The sequence below is a fragment of the Falco naumanni genome, chromosome Z (genome assembly GCF_017639655.2).
Source record: "Falco naumanni isolate bFalNau1 chromosome Z, bFalNau1.pat, whole genome shotgun sequence".
Lineage (NCBI taxonomy): Eukaryota > Metazoa > Chordata > Aves > Falconiformes > Falconidae > Falco > Falco naumanni.
This window is the reverse complement of record NC_054080.1, coordinates 35,199,744-35,217,468: the sequence shown is the minus strand read 5'-3', so window position 1 is coordinate 35,217,468 and position 17,725 is coordinate 35,199,744. Positions and strand designations below refer to the sequence as shown.

The 17,725-nt window shown below is 41.4% G+C and overlaps 1 protein-coding gene across 2 annotated transcripts in view; it reads right to left on the bottom strand.

The window, feature by feature from the left end:
* Window positions 1–10,285, bottom strand: part of MEGF10 (multiple EGF like domains 10) — a 110,036-nt gene extending 99,751 nt beyond the window's left edge. The window contains exon 1 of one of the 2 annotated variants that reach the window (XM_040580704.1): window positions 10,227–10,285. The gene's annotated coding sequence lies outside the window, so the exon portion shown is untranslated. Of the gene's footprint in view, window positions 1–5,312; window positions 5,377–10,226 lie in introns of those variants that run through there. The other variant, XM_040580705.1, reaches the window with a different exon arrangement.
* Between the last annotated feature and the right edge of the window lie 7,440 nt (window positions 10,286–17,725).

The window sequence follows — 17,725 nt, the reverse complement described above, 5'->3', positions numbered from 1 at the left end:
GGAAAAAAGGACCCAAATTATTTTCTTTGCTTTTATGTTCTCACTGTCTAAACAGAAGGAAGTCGGAGGCAAGGAGAGAACTGTGTTAAGAGAAGGTTTTGTAAGCAAAGAGCATAGTGAAGCAGCAGCCTGTGATTTCGGTGGTGATAGAGCAACAGAGTCAGGCAGTCTGTGCAAATTGTGATTTTTTTCTTTAGAAACACCATTGTCAAAACTGAGAACCTGAGGAAGGTGCAGTGCCCAGATCAAACACCTGAGTACGTGGCACAAAGACTCTCAGCACTGGCATGCCTCCTCAACCCACCGGAAAGGCAGAGCTCATCCCTCAGTGCTTGGGAGGGCTACAGCCAGAGGGCTGTAAACCCTGGCCAAGGTTTAAGACATCAGATCCCTGCGTGGTAAAGGAAGGAGACAGTTTAACCAGGACTGTTACACTTGGTAAACCACCAGCCTTCACACACCTCAGCAGACAAGCTTTTCATAAACATGACATGGAGAAACTGCAAAGCGTTATGTTTTTTTCTTTCCTATGGGTCATGCCAGGAAGACAACACCAGCACAAAGCAGCAGCAGCTGTCCAGCCACAGGTGCCCAGACCTTCATCATGACAGGATTAAAAAAATAAAAATAAAAATCAATGTCAAATCAACTGGCATTCCTCTGCATAAAAAGCAATCATGTGGTTAATCAGAATTCACAAAAATAAATAAATAAATAAAAATAGTAATAATGGGAATAGTGAACTGCAGCCAGTGAAACACTCCTTACCTAAAGAGTATCACAAACTCCCACCAAAGGGAAAACCAACACCACCCTGCAGGAATACTGGCACCAAACAGTATTCTGCCTCTTCCAAACCCTCCAACCAACATACAGCTAATGTGGACAGCTATTAATTACTTCTTCAGTACCTAAATTTGCTGTTTTGGCAAATGGCCTTTGTCTGGTAGAAGGTACTGTCAAGTAGCAGCAGAGGACATGCAGTTTCTGATGAAAGAACCACCGAGGGTTTATGGGCATTCACCTGCTCACTCACAAAGCATGGCAAGAACTCACAAAGCAGGTGAGTAACAATTCTGGATGCAGCATCACAAAATCTGGGGCAAACAGGAAAATGGTACAACTGGGCAAATGGGACTCCCATTTAGTAGTTCCCTCTGCTTAGACTGAAGTGTCTGTTTATTCCTATTACAATTATTTAGATTTCCTATGAAAGCAAACACCGCTCTAGAGACAACATAAAGACTTGCTGAATACAACTGATAAATCTCCTTCCTATCTTCCCATGAAATTGTTGAGGTGCTTAGATTCCTGAAAGTCTCCTAGTTGCATCATGAAACCCAAAATTTTGCAAGTTTCAATGTTCCCATATTTTGATGTCACTGAATACAGTAATTTGAATACTTCTAATGCATCAGAAAATTCCACAACAATGGCAGGACCTGACAACATCACACAGGACTGCCACAGCTTACATCATGACAGAGAGCAATGCCTATACCAAACCGTATAGAGCAGGCAAGAATCATACAGCACCATCTCAGCATTAAGCACCATGCATAATTTTTAAAATATATACTCAAATGTCCTTGTCTTTTGTGGTCCCATAACCAAACGTAGTACAGGTGGATGTGATTTGAATAGTAAAGCACTCCTGAGACATGAGCTCATTCACACAAATCCAAACATTAGTATATGGAGCAATAATTTCCTGTTGCTGAGTTAAAAGGCCACATGAGAGATGGGATTTCAGATTCAGAGGTGCTGTTTGCTTTGCTGTCTTTAGGAGACGGACAATGTGCTGTTTCACATTACATGCACTTTCAGGACACTCATAGTGACATTATAATTGAAGAGATCCTTACGCACAAAGAAGTAATTATATGGATAATTAAAATCTACTTGCTGTCATAAGGCTGCACAGTGGCCTACAAACATCCTTTAATGGCAGCACATACAGAGATCACAAGCATCATTTCTACAGAGCTTGCAAGAGAAAAGGAAACCCTAACTTCTGTGCAGTCTGGCACCCTTCTAACACAATTTTTAAAAATTGAGTACCGATCCTTTTCTTGAGGACTGGGGAAAAACAGCCCATCTAGCCCAGCTTTACCCTCAGCAAGCATTTATTCACCTGACTTAATTGGATCACTAAATTTCTTACACCAACAGCTCATTCTCCCTCTGAGACCAGCTGGGCTGTATCCTCAGTATTTATTTCTATCAAAAAGATGTACTAAAACCTCTAAGGTATGCATTGGAGATAGAAGGTGGTCAGGCATCTAACTATGCCAGCCTTCCTGCCCACATCAACCACCTCCTGTTTTTTCACCAGGAGCAATGAGAGTCTTCATGCACGCTAAGGTTAAAGAAAGAACCAACAACCACCAAAAAACCATCCAAATGTCAGGCCAAAACTGGCTGGGATTTTTACTGACATGGCAAATTCAGACAAAATCATTAGGCTCTCTAGTTTTGATCCTCAACCACAAGCAACATGGCATAAAAAAAGAATTTGGCAGCAAAAGTGCCAAGTTCACAGAAAACCTGCAACAACTCCTGAGTCATGTTTTTGGAGGAGGGGGGTGAGCGCGAGGAAGGGCTGGCTGCTGGGGGCAGCCCTCAGCACATGCTGGATGCTTGGCCCTTCATTGGTGCAGGCAGGAGTAACGAAATCATCAGCTCTTCAGGCATGCGTATTGTGCATTTAAATAGAGCTACCAATATACCATGCTTCATCATTTATCATTTGCACCCCAAACACAAAATACAGCCTGACCCTCTTCGGATTAATTCTTGATGACAGAAAACACTTAATATAGGCATAAGTAATTTTGGTGATCACCTCTCCCAAAAGTATAGACAAAAAACCCTCCAAAGAAAAGCCTAATGACAGAGAACTGAATAAATTAAAAAAATGAATTATTTAATACTACTCTGGCACCAGTTGCAAAAAATGCTTTCTGTCCCTTTTTGCACTTCAAAAGTAAAATATTCACTCAGAAAGTGTAAACAAAGTAGGAAAAATGTGTCAGTATAAACAAAACACAACTGAATATGAATATTAATTATGAAATAATTCTGTATTTTGTACATTTTTATTTTGAATTTCTGTATTCAGAAAGTATAACAGTGAGAGCAAAATTTAAAAAAACACCTATGTCACATTAAAGAAATTGAACTCATGGTGCTTTCTTTTTATACCAGTATCAATATGCCAAAACACAGGCAAAGACTGCCCTGTAAATTACATGTTTCCCTTAAGTTTTTAGGAAGTTTAGGAGCAAATACATTCAAAAGCAAATGCTAGTTTAATATGGTCCTCTATGTAAAAGGAAAAGTGGAAGAAACTGGGGAAAAAAGCCGCTTACAGCAGTAGCGAGGGAATGAGGCCAAAATGCCTTTGCCAGGTGTGATCACCAGTGACTCCAGTCATCATTGGGTGCCACGTCCTGTGTGCTGGAGAAGACAATCCAGCCCTCAGGGCTGCAAAGTCGAAACAGTTGTTTTTAAACAAACACACTTCTAATTGAAGAGCTTTCCCCTCCAGCTGCTGTATCCTATTTTTTAAGTAGATTTACAATGGCTGACGAAAGTATGCTGCCTTTGAGGCCAAGACTGCCACAGCTGAAAAGTTGTCAGGGACATTTCTTCATGTATCAAGTGCTCTGATTCTTGCCGGTGGTCTTGAACCCTTTGAAGGGGGTTTGTAAGTAATCAAACAAATGCTTCCCACAAATACACATGAGCATTACTTGTGCCCAAGTTCCAGTGATCAGAGTATGTGTCTGTTGACAGACCAGTGCGGTCCAAACTTTTGTAAACACTCTAGAGGAAACTAAAACTCAGTTATAAATGCTTGAAAGCACACTGTAGGAAGCAATCTTGTAGCACGGAGGAAAGGAACTGAAAGATCTACTTGGTCTGTTGACATACTCTGTCTTTTTCCCACCATGTCTGTCCTCAGTGCTGCGTTCCATGGTTTTTGCTGATTCCTGACAGCAACTTCTAAAAAACCCAAACAAATCAATTATGACATTTTGTACTTACAACTTAACTGGACCTTGGCGCGCACACACTTATGTGTGTACACACACACACACACACATCTTTTTCTTCTTCTTTAACATGCAAGTGCTTCCAGCGTATTCACATTCTCGGGGTGACCAAGCTTAGTGTGACTATTGGCTTTGGGAGGAATCTGATGCCAGCCAGCCGAGCATAATGGCCTCTTTGTCTGGCTGTCAGATGAACAGCGTTGTGTTACAATCATTGTCACCCTGGGCTTAAACTGCAAGGCATACTTTCACACAAAACATTCACTTTGGGGGCTCTTTTTAGCAGAGCCCTGTGATCGAAACTCTTTTGCTTCTCTTCAGTTAATCAGTTCAGCAACGCCGAAACTTCAAAAGTCAGGATTCAAAAGCTCTCATCCAAATCAACTGATTCTGAAACTTCTTTATGGCTCACATGAAGAAGAGGCAAGTAACAGAAAATAGCCATCATCTAAATCACTCTGCATGAATCAACACCAAAATCAAGTGTTGAGCAACACGTTTAATAAAAAATAGACTGCCATAGTATAAAAGGTCTGAATGAAACCAACAATAGTTAGAACAGAAATAAATTTGATTTAGTTCACATTTGCAGTATGTGAGGCCAGAGGGACACCAGCGTGGTAGCCGGATCTCCCTAAAAGCCAGTTTAGGAGAAGACAAGCACAGCATTGCAGCTGCAAATTCCGCACCTTTATTCAACAACCTGACCTTGCAGTTCCTGCCTGTGTCTACAATGCAAGACAGACACACCCTGTAGCTCTGAGCTTCAGATATGAATTATGAAGGTCAAAACTGCACATCAAAATGAGACTGCAGCACACAACTCCCTCCAGCACACGCTGGCTAACCATGGGAAACCCCAATGCATGGGTAGAGCCAGAGCTAGGGAGCTCTCAGACAGCTCCTGCACCCTGGGCTGGCACCGTGGCAGAGCTGCAGCACAACTGCAGAGTATAGATGGTCCACAGCACTGCCAGATCCACTGCAAACCATGAATAAGGATCTCATCATGACATTACCTAAGCCCTTTGATAGCAGAGTATTTTGTTTCACGTTAACAGCTGGGGACCGGAAGAATCCCAAGTCAAAGTTATCTCCACCTTGAATATTTTTATGTTTCACGTTAACAGCTGGGGACCAGAAGAATCCCAAGTCAAAGTTATCTCCACCTTGAATATTTTTATCCTGTGCTTCAGAAAAACGTCTGCAAGATAAAATCAAAACATTTCCACAAGACAAATATGAGTAACTTACCAAGTGACAATGCTATTACTTGCTGTGTAAATCCTTTAAGTTCACCAAGTGCCCCCAAAAAATCCTGAAAAATAGATAAACAAGACTTCTGTATAGGAGAAACTTCAAAAGATGCTGTGAACATGCTGAACCCCTTGAAACCCTGAACGGATGTCTTTTTTTTTTTTTTATTAATAGAAATATTCTCACAGGGTTAAGACCAAAGTATGCTAAGAATGACATCCTCCTGCCCTTACTGTCTCTCTTAACCATTTTGTGTTGCATCTATCTCTCATAGAGTTACTTATGGAATATAGCGCTACTCACTTAGAAAAGGATCTACTCCTCAAGAAGATAAGCACAACATGGCAAGAACTCACAGCATAATGCTTGCAATGTGCAGAAAACTTTACAAAGCCATGGCTTCTTTACAAAAGAAATGGGAGTGTGCATGGAAAAACAAACTACCAGCTTGCTGTTTTCTTTCCCATTCATTTTCCTTTCCTTTGCAGTCCATCAAAGTAACATACCTTCTGCCAAACTCTGGTTTAGTATTCCACCCTGCCACTGCTCACAGATGTGTCAGTTGCCCTAAACACACATTATCACTGTCTTGATGATTTTAATTTCTTGGGCAGCCTTGACCAGCCCTCCTTCTCTACATCCTTCACCACTGCTTCGAGCACACTGTCCCAGAGCAGCACTGCACAGGAGAAACACCACCAGGCTAGGTCAGGGCCCCCCAGTCTCATGCCTGGACAACTTCATCCAAACCACAAAACCCTACTGGTCTTCTCTTCCCCAGCCTGACAAACCCACCTTCTGCACTGCCTTAAGGTCATAACTTCTCCAAGCTTCTCCTTGCCTTTCATGGTCTCTTCACATACTCAGAATTTTTCATACTTAACAAGATGTTGATCCCTTCTCTGGCAGGGCCATGGTACCCACCTTCATTGGTGGTCTTTCAGAGAAATAGTTCCATACTGTCTCCTATTTGAAGACTCACCTTAAAAAAAACCCTAAAGGGATTAATGATAAACGTTTTCATTTCCATGATTTTTGATGAGTTTGACTGTGGTTTGACAGCTGTTTTCATGAGTTCATTGTCCTTCCTTATTTCCTTTTGTCTTTTGTCATAAATTTTAGATTATAAAAGGCAAGGTAATTTCTACTATTGTTTTGTGCTGTTCTACAGCTCCTGTGATGGTAGTGGTGGGACACTAGAGCCATACAACTTACAGCTGTTAGTGCTAGTGTTTCTATTTTAAATATGGCACATTAACATGCAGTCTTTATATTCAAGTTTCTTTGCAAGAGTTAACTTGCATCTCTGCATGCTCAACAAAAATAATTTGTTAGGCTTAGAAGAGTGTTCTTTTACAGCAGCAGAAAAAAAAAGATTCAATTGCATTCCTGAGGTCACACAGCAACTTAATGTCAAAGTTGAAATTATGCTTTCTGCTTCCCAATCTGTATTTTTTTGTTGTCTTACACATCCAAAGAGCTCAGAATTAGCACCTTGTTGCCCACTATGTGCTAATTTCTCTGACAATCAGATACAAAACAGATAAAACATGAAGAGCTGGCTGTCTACCTTTTAATATAAACCTAATGTGCACATCCAAAGGCATGAACCACAAATCCTTACAAAAGCAAAACATCAATTAAAGACCAGACAGTTTGAATAGGTTAATTAACAAGAATGCTGACACAATCAATAAAACTATTCTAGTAAAGAAAATCCATCCCTCCACAGAATACTCCTCCTATTTTTCTAAGAGACAGTTTTCAATGATACATACTCTTTTCATAAGAAAAACATTTGGAATATCAAGATACAGATTCTTCTCATAGATGAAAAAATAACGCAGTTATATCTAAGTTCATGCTATGCTGATTCTAGCTTCTGTTTCAAATCTTAAAAGGGGTATATGAGTACCAATTACTGGTAAACTTATCTCTTAATATTAAAAATCAGGGTCAAATTCCATTGCTGACTGAGAGTTGACAGCATAACTTCTATACAGTGAAATGTGGTGCCACTGGCATCATTCATCAAGGAAGACACTGCTTAGTGGGAATAAGGATGTAAGAACTTTGGCTGTAATTCCACTCCACATCTAAAAAGAGGTTTATAGTGGATCTTTACCGCTCCACACCATGTTACATTAAAAAAAATTAATATACTGGATCACATCCATGTTACGGTATTGTTTATGAAGGAATCAATGTTTCTTAGCTTTGACTAAAACTGTAGCACATATGCAAAGAATCTGTTTATTTTTTTCCTTCCTAAAAGCCACTTACTTCCCCTAATGAGAAGAAGTAAAAATACCTAGCAGAGCAAAAGCTATGTAGAGACACCGTGCAAAACTCCTGCCAAATAATCTGAATATAAATTCAAGGGATTCTTACCAGCTGCAGTCAAAAGCCCACTCCAAACTCTGTTAGATGTTAATCACACTTAAGTATGTTAATGCACGGTTCCTGTGTTCTTTGCATAGATGAGTTAACTGCTTTTGTTAAACAGCATTTGCTTCTTTAGGTGTATGTCCCCATACAGTAGAACACATCCCTTTGTGGAAAACGTGGTTATGAGTCACTGAAGGACTGTTCACACCATCAAACTCCTCTGATCGCCTGCAGGGCAGGAACAGCTCATTTAACACTGTAACCACTGTATAGGTCCTCCTGGTGCCCAACCTACGAGGATGCAAGCCCACACCTCCAGCTGCCTTTAAAGTACTGGCAATTAGCTATGCATATTTTAGCTAGAGCAGCTAAATGGTAATATATATGGTATATAAAGGGCTATAGCATCATGCTATTGAGGCAAAGGCACTGCAGTTTCCACCTACTGGGGCTGTCTGGGGTGACCTGAAACTGGCATGGACAGCCCTGCCCCTAGTGCAGGCTAGAAGGCATCCTAGAACAGCACAGGCTCTTGACCATTTCACCAGCTGGTACACAAAACTGGGCAAGTCTGGTAAGTGATTTCCAGGGAAATTAAATAGACACAACCACCTTACTTCACACAAGTCCCTGAGCAGCCAGCAGCTGAGATTTTTTTTGCAAGGCGTGGATTGTAATAGTGAGCAAGACAGAAACATCATTGCCAATCCAGTGAATTGCTCATCATAAAAGTCAGCAGAGACTTGTAACATTCCAGGCTTGCAACTGCTTCATCTTAGAAGCCAAACGCAAAGCCATGCCATCTCCACAGCACATTAACAATCAATACTGACACGATGCAACTTATCCTTCTCTTGTGGGAGTGATACACATTTAAATTTGATTATATGACAAGGTCTCATGGTGATTACAATTGCCTGTCTAAGAAAAGTTAAATAAATTTTACTAGATAAAAGTCCCATGTTTTGATGCTGTGCAAGTGCATGAGTTATGTGAGCAAACAAGCAGAAACTTGGGCTTAAGTTATGTTGTTTATCCAGTTTATTAAAAATCTGGAGCACACCTGCCCAGCTGGCCTTTCTGACTTGAGAGGGAAAATAAAAATAGGCTTCCTAAGATCATTTCATTTGCCAGGCCATTGAGTAGCAACTGAAACTGATAATTTGGCCGCCCAGGATGTTATTCTCCTAAATTTCATCTTCAGCCCAGACAGTTGCATGCCCCCCCCCCCCCCCCCCCCCCCCGCAGTTAAAGAACGCACATACCTAATTACGTATGCTTTCCACCCGATATTGTGTTATTTGGCACAAATGCCATTTAGGGGTGTTGACAAGGGAACTGAAGCTTGAAGCCAGCTTTCAGTTTCAGTCTCACATCAGACATGCTGCTCAGTCAAAGCATCTAAGACTTTTCAGCATAGGTCTGTAGCTTATCTGCTGGTAAACAAATGCTGCTCTCCAAACTTCAGTTTTTCGACTTTGTTCTTTCAAGTTGCTGGATAGAAACATTTTTTGCTAAATAGTGTCATTGTGTTAATCTGCTTTCTAAACTGCTGCTGCCAAAGCTTAGTTACAAACCTGAGAAAGTATGCCATAAAACACCTTCAGTACTGATGGCACGTTTCAAACTGAAGTTTTAAACTCACTTGATAATTAGAAGTTGGTACTTGAGAAAAACTTCAGAGCTGTGCATGATTCTGGGAAATACATATCTGCTTTGAATACATTTAAGTACTCATAATTGGCAGCAACATCTAATTTGTAAGATTACCAAAAAGTCCCGCATTCCCAGCTCATTCTAGGAAAAACAGCTGCTTATTTTTTCCTAATTGATTTGTGCCTGCATTTCCAGATCGAGCCTACTTCTTGGCTGAAACGGAGAATAGGAAATATTTACACTGCTATGACTGTCGCCAAAAGAAAAATCTGTGCAGGATACCACACAACTGAGAATTTCTCTAGGCAGCTTCTGAAAGACACACGCTGGAACGAAGTCGAGTTATTAAAGAGATGTGCATTTTCACGTGCAGGTCTTTGCTTATTTACACGTACCCACAAACACCTCTCCACCTCGGCGCGTACGCTCGTCCCAGGCTCTGACCAGGGCTGCCAGAAGCTGTCCGCGGGAGCGCACGGCAGCCTGCCCGAAAAGATCCCCCGCGCAAATCCCCCGCTCTGCGGTGCGCCTGAACCGACCCGTCGCGGCGCCGCACCGCTAGCGCGGAGACGGAGCGATGCGGGACGCGGAGCACGGGAGGAGCCTGCCCTCAGCCCCCGCGCCGCCCCACCGCCCCGGCCACCCGCCGGCGACAGCGCGGAGCAAGGCGCGGCGCCCGGCTGCTCTGCCACGGCGGCGGCACCGCCGAGCGGGCCGGCCCCCAGCGCTGCCCGAGGGGCGATGCCGCCTCGGCCCCCCCCGCCCAAGGGCGCCGCCGCGCTGCTCCGCCGCACCCGCACCCGCGCCCGGCACCGCGGCTTCCCGGCGCCGCACCTGCGGGGCGGGCCGGTCCCTGTCCCTGCCTACCTGTCCCGTAGGCGCCCGCCCCGTCCCACTGGGCGCCGGGAGCCGCCGGGTGCCGCCGCCGCTGCGCCGAGCGAGGGGCGGTGTGTGCGGCGGGGCCGGCGGGGCACAGCCCCTCCCCCGCCCGGGCCGCCCCCGCTCCCGCCCCCGCCCCAGCCCCCGGCCCCAGCCCCCGGCCCAGCCCCGCCGCCGGGGCGGGTAGCGTCCTGCAGCGGCGTTCGGTGGCCGCGGGCGGGCGGGCCGGGCCGAGCCACTTACACGCTTCTCGGGCTGGTGTCGCCTGTGGGGCGCTCTTCGCCTCGAAGGCTGCCCCCCCCCCGAAATACCCTCCCTCCAGTCACTCGCAGGCAAAGTGAAAGCCGCGTGGGGGGCCCCAGACGTCGTTTGTTCAGCCCGGTGGAGGATGGTACCTACCGAGCGGGTGACAGAGGAATAAAATCGTGAAAGCTCCTTGGGTCCCACGAGCTCGAGCTGCTCGGCTCCTCCGTCAGAAGACCCAAATCCTCACAAAAACAAACGTAATTTGCTGCCCTGCGGTACTGCTTGAGAAAGGAAGGACACCGTTACTTTTCCACTTCGGTATATATTTTTGTATAGTTAACTGGAGATACCTTCTACTCCCCAGATATTTCAGGTAAATCAGACCTGTGAGCCTGCTTCGTCGCTAAAGTTGCAGCATGGAGCACGGAAAAAGAAAATGTTCCGTGAAACCAAGCAACCACGACATGTGTCTTTATACGCAAGAGACTGACAAATGTCGTCGTCATTCCCCCACTTTTTTAGCACAGCCTCTGCACAATACACAAATTTTAGTACGTTTTAGACATGAAAAGTAATCACAGATAATGAGGACAGTAGCTAATCTACCAAATCAGCTTTTCGAAGGGGAAATCTCCCTGGCGTAACTGGTAAATATTTTTGCCTATAGATGGGATTTTGCTCTTTGCCCTTCACATACTGGGAAGTTATGCCGTTAAAGCATCTTTGCCTTACCGAAGAGCGGGCAGGTTTTACTGCTGGCGGTGGGCCAGGCCGGGGTGCTGAAGCAGAGCCCCGTTTGCGGGGCGGGGGGGGAAGCCCCGGCCGGGCTGGGGGGTGCTCGGGCTGCGGCGGGATGTGCGGGAAAGCAGAGACACCTGCTGTTGCTGCAGGAGTACAGGTCTGAGAAACCCGTTCGAGTACAGTACGGCAGCTACACAGCTGTAACAGCTGTAAACCTGTCCGTGGATGATGTCCGATTTACCGAAAAATCGATAACCCAAATATTCTCGTGGCGTGTATTCCTAATCCTTGCACCTAACCTTGGTAGAACTGATGGCAGTTTTGCTCTGATCTCAAGCCTAAATGATTAAAAAGCACTGAGAAAAAGCATTAAGATGGCAAATGCAAACAAACAAAACAAAACACAATCAAGCTGATTCAAATTAAGTACCCTAATTACAGCCATCTATTTTTAGGCAATCAAGAGCAAAATGCTAATTGTCTGTACAAGGAGCTGATCTGACCAGCTGAAGATCACCAGTGGTGTTTATATGCTTGTTGCTTAAATTTGGTTAGCTTCATAACTTCACTGTCCTATCTGTTTGCTCCTTCTCAATGCATGTACGTTAAGACTCACTAGTGTTTTAGAACACTACAGTTTGTCCAAAGCAGTAAGTTTGTAATTTAGTTGCACATGACTGTTTCTCGTTTTGGTGTCAGAAAGATATATTCATTCTCACATCCCCAGTTAACACATCAAATGAAGTCATGCCAATTGTGTTACTCCTTTTTGACATCTCTTAGAACCTGAAGAACTTCCTGTGTCTTTTAATCATTTGCTCATCTGTAATCTATGCATATAAAAGTTAAATATTAAAAAACATATATTTATATATCTTGTCCTCTTCTGCACTGAGAACCACATTCTTCTGTGAATTTTCTTTAAGGGAGGTTGTGGAAGAATAAGTAAATAAATAAGTAAATACTTTATAAGAATATGCTCATTTGAAGGTAACTTCCTACGTACTACACTTGTCATGGTACATATACCAGGTAGAAAATGAACAACCTTAGCATAAAATGATGCAGACATGTTCTACCAATTAACTGGGTCACTTTTGACAAGAAGCTTGTTCTTTTGTTTGTTGGTTGTTGGTTGGGGTTTTTTTGGCAGGGGAGTGGTGCCTCTTCAAGCTGAACTTTTCAAAGTACTCTGAAGCCAATAACCCTGTCTTACTATCAAGATAAGAATTAGTTTAGAGATGTGCAAGATGAACAAATCAGGGCCAAAGCCAAAACTATTTGCTTTAGAAGCCAGTTTCCACATCTCTCCTCAGTCTGAACATCCACACTATTTCCCAGTTGCTTGAAACATTGTTCTCACTGATGACAAATGGAGAACAACAGTACAGTTTGTTTCCACTGTCCTAAACTGATCTTCTTAATCAGACAAAGTTGGAAAGTTGAAATTGTTGTTCAGTGAATACGCTCAGAACCCATCTGAAATACAATGGCAAGTGTCTTTCTATAAAAATTTGTGAACCTGCAGAGGATTATACTAAAACCTAGTGGTCCCTAAAACTCAAACATCAAGTTAAGCTAGTCATCGATGCAAAGGGCTATTAAGCTGTCTTGGGATGGGGTAACCTAGCCTCTAAAGATGTTTGTCCATCACTACTGACTAGCCATGACTTAGATATGTTAACTTTTACACTGCAACAGCTGACATGATATGAAAGCCACCCTGTGTTGCGTACTCAGAGATGTGCTAGGCAGTGTATCCAGATTGTTGACCAGAAGCACACACAAAGCTACAAAGCCTTTCTGTGAAGAAGTTTCTATCAAGAAGTCGAGATTCTCAACAATTGATTGCAGCAATCAAGAAGTAATTTCTGTTCTGAGTGGAGGAGAGAGCTACCTATCTTGAATACCACGAGATAATAAAAATCTCTGACTTGTTAATGAAACCCAAATAGTCTTAAATAATCTGAGGACTACAGGGCAAAGAATGAGACATTATGTTGGCACTCTGCTGTTACCACTTATGCTCTTCAATTAAGCCAATAAGGCTTCATTTCAAAACACTACATGTTTTAAAATATGTATATGGTTCACATGATTTCTATGTAAGCACTATTATTTCTCCACACAAGTAACACCTTTAAAATAAGTATTAGCCAGTCTCACCCTCTGACTCCCTAAGAAAAATTAATTGTATGATGATGTCTTTGATCTGGTTTTTCTTTGTATATGGAAAACCTCGAAAATATTGTGTGGAACATCTGGATTCTAGAGAAGAGCAGAAATCACAGGGGAGATTGTCTTTGACCATATCAGCATCTCAAGGCTTTTGAGCACACCCACAACATTATGAGTACACGTAAGTGACACTAGGTAGTAGCAAACCTTCAAAACAAAGAGCCTAGTTCCAGAAGAGGAAAGGTATTGAAAACTGTCTATTGAGAAAAAGAGTGAAATAAGCATAAAATATGCACAGAAACTGTTATCTACAGTTATACAATATTTTCCACTTCTGTTTACTGCTATGCCAGCCAAATATTATCTGAGAAAAAAAAAAAAAATATATATAGGAAAATACGTAACATGACTGATTCAGCTGATAACACAGAAACACAATTGCATTAGAACACAGAATTTTTACTCACAGTCCAGACTGTGTCTACAGTTTCACAATTGTCAGGATTTCTGGGTGATATATTCCTTCTCAGAAAATGAAGAATGAAGGAGAGAAGTGGCATGACTGTGAGTTACAACTGGTTTCATCATCCTTTAACTTCGAAGAGACAGGAACACAAAGTAACCTGCTGCATTCCCTGAGTACCTCGTGCATATGCTGTTTATAAGGGGAGGAGTGCTGTCTGCTTTCAAACTATAATTGTAGGGAAGAGGAAAAGTGAAAAAAGGGGATCACTGAAATCAGGAGGACTGTTCTTATTCGTGCTTTGGCCTTCAGAAGGCTACGGTGAAATGAAGGGGTGATCATAGGCTGGCCCTAGGCTTGAAAGTAAAACGTTCTGGGGAGTGGAGACAGGAAACTGGAGAACAAAAGGGGGTGAAGCGTTAGGGGTTGGGGAAGAAAGGATGAAAGTGAGGGAAAAATACAAAGATAGTAAGGAAAAAAGTCCAAAATAAAACACAGAATGAGGAAGGAGAAAGGCAAAGGCAAGATAATATGAAATAAGTCATGCAAGAATGGTTTTTGAATTGTCAGGAACTTCAAAGACGTCCATCCTGCATTTCAAGACAGGCAATATTTTTAACAATTCCTCATCACTTTGTAAGAAAAGTATTTTGGCCCTAGTTCTGGTCATTAGCACAAGTGGTAATGCTGCTATGGAATGTGATAATGTTGTGATATCAGAGAGAAACAGGACAATTTCAACATCACTGACTTCATTTCTTTTTGGTGTAGATTTTGGGACATATCACAACAGGTTTTCAAATAAATCTGTAAATGATAAAGATGATGAAAACCTAAGTATGAAAATGAAACTGTCTATGACTTGAAGACATAGGTAAAAAAGGCAGGCAATCAGTATTGGAATTCCTAAGCTTTCTTTCGTGTAAGAGTTAAAATACATTTTATGTTTACCTTTGAAAACAATTTTTCTTCACTTTACAGTAGTGACCAGGAACACTATCAGGTGGAAAAAAATACCTCCTGTGGCCAGCAGACAACTAGGTAACATTTCAGGCACAAGAAAGTATGTACAGCAGACCCAAGCAGTCTTGTAAGATCATCTCAGCAAAACTAATTAAACTTACACTTAATAAAAATACACTTAAGGTATAACTTACAGTATTGGCTTTTGGAGAAGTACAGCATTCCCTGTGTACAAAAGTTACCTTTACATTGCAGTGTTCCTCTTTAGAAAAATACTAGTGTTGCTTTGCTTGAGTAATGTAATAGGAAAATGCAGAATTGTTCACCTTACTGCCAATAAAAGGGCAAATAAAAATAGCTTAAATATAGTTCTCCAAAATTACTCTTTAGTCTTTTATAACACTATATACCTAAAAATTCTCAACTTCTTGCAAGCATTACTTCAGTAAATGTTGAGGTACTTATACTTCTCATATATACATTGGTAAACTGAGGCTCAGACTGGCTGACTGACAGAGCTTAAAACTGAGCTTAAAAGTTTTGAATCGTGGTTCCCCACTTGCCAGTATCAAATGATGACTCTAAACTGCTCCAAATGTAACCTTTGTCCCCAGAACTCAGAATAAGTTAGTCTTATGATCTAAAATCTCAGGATGAAATAAGTTCCCTTGCCTTTCTTGGTAAACCTGTAATTTTTACACAGTGATGAAAAGGACAGCTGTAACATCATCTTCAGTCTTATCAACAGGCATACACTCTCTGTTAAAGAACAGCCTAATGACAACGCTTTTTCTTTTCCAAAATAAGATTTTGTTCTGTAACTTTCTAGCATGCAAAGATCGTAATGCCACAGGGAGGTACTATACTCCATTCAGAAGCAACAGCATCATGTACATTAACAGACCACTGAGCAGAAATGAATATAATAGATTGTCATAACTGCAGAAAATAAAAGACTGAATTTTTCATTTCATTGTTTCTCAGTATCACCTCTTAAAAACAGGTTTTCCCCCCTATTACAAATAAATGTTGGTGCTTTGAAAAACAACCCAAAATCTTGGATTGCATAGGCTCTGATAAACCTGCCACTTCAAATTCTTGAAGTTTGCCAATAAAGTCTTCAAATTTAATTTCTGGGAAAATGCTTGCTCTTCTGCAACGATAATTGCAGGTTTTCAGCCTGATAGATTACACATGAGTGAAAAAGAATATATGTAAAGGTCAATCATATCAAGACACCACTCTAACCCAATAAAGTGATTTTCATTTACATGGTGACAATAGAGGAACCTTTGCTCTCTGTACTTAGAATCATAGAATCATTTAGGTTGGAAAAGGCACTTAAAATCATCAAGTCCAACTGCATAGAAATAATTAAGTGTTGTCTGCCGAATTACAAAACAGGGATCTTTTTAATGTGAGGCAAATGTGGTAGCCACTACATTACAGAAACAGTCCTTAGGTACTTGCTCTCGTATTCTGGGAGAAGCGCCTATAGTCAAAAGTCATGGCACACAATTTTATTTGCTCAATGTTTAGTGTAAAACTGTAATTTCTCCTGTTTAAATATTAGATCCTGTGTGTATAAATGCTACATATTAGTGTATTTGTTTGAAGTGACAGAAATAAGCTCTATAATTTTCAGAAAGTTTGCTCATGTAGCTTTTTAGTGGTGTTTTCAATACAGATTAAGAAGTTAGTGTTGCCATACATGCATTTAGACCCCACAGTAAGAAAAAAGAAAAACACTCACATAAATGAAGAGCCTTATGTGAAGTTAGATCTGATTTATATAAGTAACATTTAAACACTTACGTTTGTTGCACTACATAAAGGCAAATGGTTTTCTTGAACCCACAAGAAGATATAGTGCTTCTGTAGCAGGTTTTAGGATCGTATGAGAACATAAAAATAATTTTTCCAGTTCATTATGACCCTTTGATAATGTAGACTTCACTTGCATATGGAAGAAAAAGAAACTGAGGTTTGGTGTCAGAGGTATTCATGTAAAAATCTTGACATACAACTTCACTATAAAAACCCTGAGGTTGATATGTTAAGTAATTTAACATTAAAGAGAACTTAGAAAAGAGATAAATGAGGCAAACCCATATGTAAATTGGCTTTTAAGAATTTCTTCACTTTATGCTCTTTTTTAAAATCTAATTTGTTTTACAGAAAACTAAAAACAAAATAATAAATTACACCCTTATAGACAAATTCATCCTCAGAATTTGGAGCAAAAAATGAAGATGTCCAGAGCCTCATAAAACTAAGCACACTCTAAATCAATTACACCTCTTATATGCAGTGAACAGAAGAAAAGTATCGCTCAATTATGTCCACAGTCTCTGGAGTGTTATGCGCTGCTTGGTGCTGAATGCTGCCCTACAAGCTTGTGTTGGGAATCGTCAGAGATGCCTCATATGTTTAGCTCAGAGTTTAAATACAACAGATTCTGTAGCACTTTTTTGTAGTCACTCTTTTTTAAAAAGAGTGGAGGGTTTAAGTAACCATCCTTAAAGATTTAGTGGTTTTTTATTTACTTTTAAAATAAAACTATGTTTGGGGATTACTTCTTTTGCATTGCAAACTTAGCTTAAACAGCTTCTTAGTTTTCCTCACTAGGGGGATGTTCTTCAAAGTTAATGCAGGCTGTATTAGCAGCTAAATTTTCTGGCAAATTTGGGAATTTGAAAGGCTAGAAAAGCCTGCCAGGCTAGAAAAACAAAAGTGGGAAATACTACTACATTCCTTCCAATGTAGTGCAGTAGCCTGAAATTCCATTAGATGCTGCTGGGTATTTCCTACCAGCACTTTGCTTCACCTCAAGTCCTGAAGGCTTATTTCATTATGAAGTTGTGAATTGCCAATTTTTTAGCATGGTGGATATCTA